The 6000-nt window shown below is 47.5% G+C and overlaps 1 protein-coding gene across 7 annotated transcripts in view; it reads left to right on the top strand.

Annotated features, from left to right (window-relative positions):
* The first annotated feature begins 261 nt into the window (after nt 1-261).
* ARHGAP12 (Rho GTPase activating protein 12) overlaps nt 262-6000 on the top strand; it is a 118148-nt gene continuing 112409 nt past the window's right edge. For 4 of the 7 annotated variants that reach the window (XM_070381884.1, XM_070381883.1, XM_070381881.1 and 1 more), the window contains exon 1: nt 262-398. The gene's annotated coding sequence lies outside the window, so the exon portion shown is untranslated. Of the gene's footprint in view, nt 404-6000 lie in introns of all 7 variants that reach the window. The other 3 variants (XM_070381880.1, XM_070381879.1, XM_070381876.1) reach the window with 3 other exon arrangements.

Genomic DNA, 6000 nt, shown 5'->3' with positions numbered 1-6000 from the left:
TTTCCCCACCGGCATCTCCTCAACTTTTCCCACTTGGTGTTTAAAGGCGCCACCGCCCCCCTCCCTCGGCGAGCAGCTCGCGCGCCTGGTGCGATCCTCGGCCCCTCCCCCCGCCTCTCCCCTCCTCCTCCCGGATCCACGCCGCCCGCTCCCCTGGCGCCCGCCCGGCGGTCACGTGCGCCGCGCCCCGCCCCGTCACGTGGCCCCGCCCCGCCCCGCCCCCGCGCCGGCGCGCTCCGACGTGCCCTGGAACTGACCCGCCCCGGGAGAGCCGCCTGCGGGGACGCGCCGGCCGCGGCCGCCGCTGAGTGAGCGCCCTTCAGGTTCGTCTGGGCGCCCCGCCGCCGCCAAGCAGGGCCAGGAGGGAGCCGCCCCCCCGCGAAGCCGCCGGGCCCTCGGTGAGGTTGGTGAGGAGAGGGGAGCCCGGGCGGAGGGCAGGTCGGGGCGGCGCTGCACAAAGGCGCCCGGGGCCGGGGCTGCGGGGCCGGGGGAGGCGTGTGCTGGCGCGCGGCGACGCCGGGGTGCGCGAGGTGCGGCCGGCGGGGTCCGGGCGCCGGGCGGGCGCGGGGCGCCGGGCCGCTGCCTGCCGCTCGGCCGACGTGGGCGACGGGGTTTTAAATGGCTGGAAGTTGTGGCTCCTCTGCCCCCCGGGTTTCCTGACTTCCTGTGAGAGGGCAGTGCCCGCCGCCCCGCCCCGCCCCCAGGAAGGAGGGTGGCGGGCTGTGTGTGTGTGTGTGTGTGTAAAAGGCTGGTGGTGCCGCCCTCCTTTCTGGCCTCCCGCCGGCGGCGAGCCCGCTCCTCAACTGCTGCAGGGGGTGCAACCCCCGCCCGCCCAGCAGCCCCGGGAACCGATCTGGGGCTCCTCGAAGGCTATTGATCCCCCCAGACTGGGCATGGGGACTTCTGAAGCTTCTAGAGGTGCCCCGCCCCTGCTCAGTGGGCATCTGCTTCTTTCTAGCCCTTCTGCGAGGATTCTCCTCCACCGTTCTTAATTTCAGAGCACCCTCTGTGCTCTTCTCAGGTGTGTGTGAGTGTGTGTGTGTGTGGATTGTCTTCTAAGGATGACTGTCCTTGACGTGTGGCGTCTGAAGTTACCGCAGACCCTTTGACACGAAAAGGCCACAGGGTCATTCTCGAGGCGTGGTGATGTTTTCCTCCTGACGGCAGTCGCCGTTTTTCAGGCACTTGGGAAGGCGAGCATGTCCAAAGCGTGGCTGTATGAAAGTTCTGATGTGTCTCCAAGTGAAGTATTTGTTCTCGGGACAGGTTGTTAACATTCGTGTTGCTTTTTGGTTAATTAGAACATGGGAGGTAATTAAAAGAAAAGATTTGTTTACGTTATTTTGAGCTGTGCTGGGTCTTCGTTTGCTGTGCGCAGGCTTTTTCTCTAGTTGCCGGAAGCACGGGCAACCGTTCGTTGTGGTGAGTGGTCTTCTCTTTGCTGTGGCTTCTCTTGTGTCCTCTGGGCTCTAGAGTGCGGGCTTTGGTAGTTGGGGCAGGTAGTTGTGTCTCAAGGGCTTAGTTGCTCCGCGGCCTGTAGGATCTTCTGGGACTAGGGATCGAACCCGTGTCACCTGTATTGCAAGGCGGATTCTTACCCACCAGACCTCCAGAGAAGCCCCGGTGGTGGATTTTTTGGAACATTGAGGTATGTGTTCCTAACAGGAGATGAATACGGGGAGGAAGGAAGGAACTTTGAATGAAGAGTCCACTCGGGTTCTGATTAAGATTCTGCCGCTCAACTTGTGAAGGTGAGACCTTGGAAGACTCTGAATGTTACAGTGAAGGGTGGCTCAAAAACGTCCAGCTCCTGGCCGCGCCTCTTTCATACCCAGACGCTGGGAAATGGTGGCCTGGAGGTGGATCTATATCCAGTGTTCCTTACCTGATCCGCAGGAGGGTGCCTGACAGGACAGGATGTCTTTTGTGTTATCTTTTGGTCGGAGTAGATGGTCTGGCTGCTGGGGCCAGTATTTATCTCTTTCTCTCTGTTTTAGACAATGCCTTGGAAATGTTTCTGAGCAGAGTTTGGCTTGACTCAGCCTCTAAAGATTTGACCCTGAGTGGGGCAACTGGAAGAACCTGAGGAGCTGGGCATGTCGGTGTGACCCCTGGTTGTAGGATGCTCTGCTGCTCTGGAAAGGGACTCTCTGGGGAAAATGAGTTAAATGAAGTCTAATGTACCATATTGCACGTGCATGCCCCAGTATGGGGTGGTAAGTTTCTGTTCCTACTTTATGGAGGACAGAAGTTGGAGAAGATTGCTAACGCACTGATTCTTGTGATGTGATGTGATGCCATCTGTAGAGTGGTTGTCCATATATAGTCAATATTTTACGTATCTTTAGTTTTTTTTTTTTTTACATACTACACTAGTTGTGAGGCACAAGTGAAAATACGTAAATACTGCAGAAAAAACAGTGTATTATTTGTAGTCAACCATTTGGCAGTTCTTTCATTAATAAGAAAGTATCTGCAGAGTGCTTTTTTTACTAGGTTGACAGAAAATGTGTTTTACGAATGTAAAGTGCTTCAAGTGATGCAGTTGACAATTCTGAGAATAAAAGGGTAACAAACAGTTTAAGTTAATTAAGACAGTGACTACGATGCTGTGTAAAATTACTAAGTGGTAGCTTCCCTGATGGCTCAGCTGGTAAAGAATCTGCCTGCAATGTGGGAGACCTGGGTTTGATCCCTGGATTGGGAAGATCCCCTGGAGAAGGGAACGGCTACCCACTCCAGTATTCTGGCCTGGAGAATTCCACGGACTGTGTAGTCCAAAGGGTTGCAAAGAATCAGACGTGACTGAGCGACTTTCACACTCACACACTCATTTTTGCGTATATGAGAAAACTGGTGCTAGGAAAAAGCAGTTTAAGGTAAATCTGCCTAAAGTGGACATTACAGTTTTGTAGTAGTGAGAGAGAAGAGTGAAATTAAACTTTTATCTTATATGGAATAGTTTTAGTTGTACTTGCAAACATGCATTGTTTTGTTGAATGAATCAAAAGTGAAAAGGCACGATGGTACCACATAGCATCATTGTGCTTCAAAATCATGCTCTTTTGAGGAACCAATTGGGCCGCTATCTTTGTGGTTTCTTTAATTGTTAACTGTTCTAATTGTGCCACATCCTCATTTTTGGATGGCTTTGCAGTGATTCAGCCATTTTCCTGTTTTATTGACTTAATATTTTGCAGTTTCAGTGTGCAGTTGACCAGTTTTTTAATTGAACTGAACTACCAGATCATGATCTCTCTAAGCACCTCTTGCCTTGATAATCTAGTGCTTCTCAAATTTTAGTGTTTGTGGGAATCACCTGGACTTCTTAAGCCCCATGTAATACCAGTGCTGCCAGGACCTCACACTAGTGCTGTCACGTGGAAATGTGATGCCAGTCACCTTTGTAATTCTCAAGTGTTTAGTACTCACACAATAAGTAAGGAAGTTACAAAGAAGCCATGAGATAAATCTTATTATCATTTTGTCTGTATGACAGCTTCAGACTCCCATGTGTGTTTTACACTTAGAGCACGCCTCAGTTTAGGTTAGCCACAAGTTACATGCTCAGTAGGCACATTCGCTTAGCAGTGGCTGCTGTGTTGAACAGTGGTGGTTCTGGAGTCTGCAGTCTAAATCACTGCTGTTCTAAGTGAGCTTTCAGATTGACTGCATCAGCAACCCTTGGGAACTTGTTAGAAATGCACATTTTTGGGCCCCACCTCAAACCTGCTCTCATTGGAATATCTGGGATTTCATTAATCTACAGCATATGACTATAGAATGTGTATGTGGTGTTTTGGATATGATCACATAACAGGAAAAATTCATTAGGGGAAAATTAAGGAATATGGTCATTATTGTCAGTATTGGTTCATGGAGTGTGATGAATATACTGTACTAATGTAAGATGTTTGCAGTCGGGGGAACAGTGTACAGGGTATATGGGAACTCTGTACTATCTTTGCAGTAAATCTGTGAAGCTAAAACTCATCTAAAAGAACGTGTTTTTAGTTGTTGTTGTTTCCACACCGTGTGGCATGTGGAATCTTAGTTCCCAGACCCGGTGTTGAACCCGTGCCCCCTGCAGTGGACGCTCAGAGTCTTAACCACTGGCCCATCAGGGAAGTCCCAAGAATGTTTTTTTTTTAAAGCAGCTCTCCAGGTGATGCCGTCTTTCACTAAAAGTGAGACGCAGTGATCTGGATCACTAATATGACCTGCCCTACTACAGCTTGGGTGGCAGGATGGAGGCTACTATTAGGTCTCCTAGGGTAATAATAGTATTTTAGTATTAAGAACTAAAACTTACAAAGCACTTAACATGTGCTAGGGATTATACCAAGTCCTTTGCGCATATTCACTTGTTTAACTTTCACAATATGTGATATATACTATTAATCAGCTCCCTTTCACAAATGGAAAAAACGCTGAGGCTCAGAGAGGTTGGGTGCCTTGTCTGAGGTTACATAGCTAGCTAGAGGCAGAAACAGGGACATTTGACAAGGTGCTCATTTTAAAAGCAATCAGTTCAGTTGTGAGTGTTCTCTTTGAGTAAGTGCTAATTAATGTGAGTGTTCTGTATCATGCATTCCAGTTTACAAAGTACTTTTTCTCTTTCCATTTTCCTAAGGATCTTTTGAGGTATGTATTGCTTCTTTAGTTTTATAGATAGTTCAGGTGCTGAGGGCCTGTGAGTTGCTAAATGGCAAGCCCTGATTTAAATTTCAGTCCTTCAACCCTGAGTCCTGTGCTCCTTCACCACTGGAGAATTCAAACTGTTAATACGTTTTGAAGTTAGAGCAGTGTCTTTAAAAGTTAAGCTGAAAATTGCCTGTATGTTGCTGTGTATTACTAGTTTGTTTTAAAAAATAGTTTTATTGAGTTAAAATATACATACACTAAAATAAAAGTCAACAATAAAACGGCGTGAGCAGCGACATTACTTAGCATTGTTCTGAGCAAAACAAGCCAGACATTGATGGTTATATACTGTATATGGTTGGTGCTTTTCTGTCTCCGTTTGGTTTCCTTGAGGAAGCTGTGATTAATGCGATGCTTTTTTATCATGCTTTATAGTTTACTAAGTACTTTTTCATGTTTTCTCTACCCATTCTCACAGGGATCTTCTGAAGTTTGTGTCGTTTCCTGTTTTACAGAAGGTTGAACCACAGTTGGTTTAGGCATTCACCACTTGATAGGCCTCTGGGTCATTTCCAGTTTCTGGCTGTTATGAATAAAGCTGTTACGGATGTTCATGTAAGGCCTTTGCAAGGACTTATGCTTTCATTTTTCTTGGATACATACCTAGAAGAGGAATTTCTAGATCATATATTAAATGTATGTTTAACTAAGAAATTGCCAAAGTGCTTTCCATGGTAGCGGTACTACTCTGCATTACCACCAGCAGTGAATGAGAGTTCCCAGTTGCTGGTATCCTTGTCCTGCAAAATATCCTTAATGTGTATTTAAAGCCATTCTGGTAGGGGCGTAGTGATACCTGGTGTGGTTTTTTTTTCTTAATATTTATTTATTTTTGGCTGCTTCAGTGTTAGTTGTGGCAGGCATGGTCTTTGCTTGTGTTGCACAGGCGCCACAGCCCTGGGCTCAGTAGTTGCCATGCACCGGTCCTCTAGTTGAGGCTCTCAGGCTTAGTTGTCTGGTGGCACGTGGTATCTTAGTTTTCCCACCAGGGATTGAACCCGAGTCCCCTGCATTGGAAAGCAGATTCTTAACTACTTGACCTCCAGGGAAGTCCCTGATATCTGGTGGTTTTAATTTGCCTTATTAGAGTTTTGTTTAACAGCTTTATTGAGGTATAATTGCTGTAAAATAAACTGGACATATTTTAAGTGTGCATTTTGATGAGTTTTGACATAGGAGTAGGCCTGTAAAATCATCACCATTTTCAGGATAGCAGACATACCCATCTCTCACCTCCTAATTTCCTTAAGCCCAAAGGTAATTCATTGCTTTTGTTCCCTGGTAACTATTTCTGTG

Source organism: Bos mutus, chromosome 13, assembly GCF_027580195.1.
Source record: "Bos mutus isolate GX-2022 chromosome 13, NWIPB_WYAK_1.1, whole genome shotgun sequence".
NCBI lineage: Eukaryota > Metazoa > Chordata > Mammalia > Artiodactyla > Bovidae > Bos > Bos mutus.
The sequence above is the reverse complement of the archived record's forward strand: the minus strand, read 5'-3'. Positions and strand labels throughout refer to the sequence as shown.